Source organism: Propithecus coquereli, unplaced genomic scaffold (genome assembly GCF_000956105.1).
Source record: "Propithecus coquereli isolate 6110/MARCELLA unplaced genomic scaffold, Pcoq_1.0 Scaffold274, whole genome shotgun sequence".
NCBI lineage: Eukaryota > Metazoa > Chordata > Mammalia > Primates > Indriidae > Propithecus > Propithecus coquereli.
The window spans coordinates 811,285-812,893 of NW_012148330.1; the positions used below are offsets into that span (position 1 = coordinate 811,285).

Below are 1,609 nucleotides of genomic sequence, written 5' to 3' on the forward strand. Positions count from 1 at the left end.
ATTTCTATAAACTTGCAATAGGATTTAAAAATTGTATGCTATGTTGAAGATTGTGTATATATTTGGGTTCTAACATTTATTACTTTAGACATAAATAGCTTTATAAATAGCTTGTAAAACATGTAATAAAGAAATTATTTATAAAGCATAAGCAAGAAAAATCAAATACTTTTGAACCCATAATAAAAATGGTACGTCATGTTTTAAGGGGAAAGAGGAAAGAATACATTCTGGTCAGTTAAGAATACCAATATCAGTTTATAATATTTATGCCAGGTGATTTTTCTCTGTGTTTTTTGTTGTTAAACAATTCCAGTCTGGCTGTGAGCAATTATACGCTATAACTACCCTTATACTATGCTTATAATTATACTTAATGACATTTGCATATTGAAAGTCATGTCTTCAGCAAAAAATGTCAAAGATAGAAACAAAAAATGTACCGTTTTCATTAAAATAATCAGGGAGAATTTAAGCAAAGAGGGGATTAATGATATTCCAAAGCTTACCCAGGCCATAGAGTCAGGAAGATAAACCAGGTCTCTCGGATTTCAATGCCAGTGTTCTAGTCACTGGCTTGTTCAACTCCTGTGCAAAACATCCATACACAATACACAATGCATATTCCCCCTTCCTATCAAGTGGTTGTCAAAAGAAACACGCCATTACCTTTCCCACATACTGAGGCTCGGAGCCCATGTATTCTTCCAGCACAAAAAATTGATTCCATACCCAGCCACGTTTAACTCGTTGGAAATGTGACCGTCGCCCTGGAAGGTGGATAACATTTTCCCTTGGCTCTGTGGCTAAAGTCTGTTGTGGCTGTGGTTGAAGTGGTGTTAGGAGACCTCCATCAAACAGGACCCAGAGAAGCAGGGATAAACAGTTCCTTGTAAGCATTGGCAAAGGCTTTCCTGCAGCAGAGTGATAAAAACTCCAGCACTTAATGTAGAATTGTGGAATCCAGGTTTGAAGTGTTCGTGGCCTCCACCACTTAGCTTCCTGTTTTATTGCAGAAAGGATAACACAGGCATTAATCCTTTTGATGAAAAGGCTTCTGCTGTATTATATTCCATCTAAAGGGACCTATAAAATAGATTAACAAAGATACATTAAATTAATAAAATTACATGATGATATTCATCAGAACATTAATCACATCTGCCAACAGTTAAAGAAACAGAGGGGAAAGACTTTAAAACAATGATATTGCTCAATGGTCATTGCTATTCAGCTTATTGGCTATCAAGTTTTTTACAGACTTGAAAAAATATTTGTTACAACAAAGCGAAAGGTGTATTATAAACAAAAGCAAATTTTATTAAATTTAGGAATCATTTTAAGGCAAGAACACAGATTACTATTTTAAAGTGAACTACTAAGTTAGAATAGGATTTTACAACATCAACAACTATAGACATCTTAGGGATTCTGGGAAAGTTATTTTGTGTAAGATTTTTAGCGGCACCCTTTTCTTCTACTTAATAGATGACAGTAGCATACTCTCCCACACCCAGTATGATAACAAAAAAATATTTCCAAACATTGTCAAATATGCCCTGCAGGGAACAAAATAGACCAGGATTAAGAACACAAATGTGGAGAGTAA

General features: G+C 34.7%; 1 long non-coding RNA gene across 1 annotated transcript in view; it reads right to left on the minus strand.

Annotated features, from left to right (window-relative positions):
- Positions 1-669: 669 nt before the first annotated feature.
- Positions 670-1,609, minus strand: part of LOC105813252 — a 167,388-nt gene continuing 166,448 nt past the window's right edge. The window contains exon 3 of the long non-coding RNA XR_001137651.1: positions 670-1,086. This is a non-coding gene — a long non-coding RNA (uncharacterized LOC105813252). The remainder of the gene's footprint in view (positions 1,087-1,609) is intronic.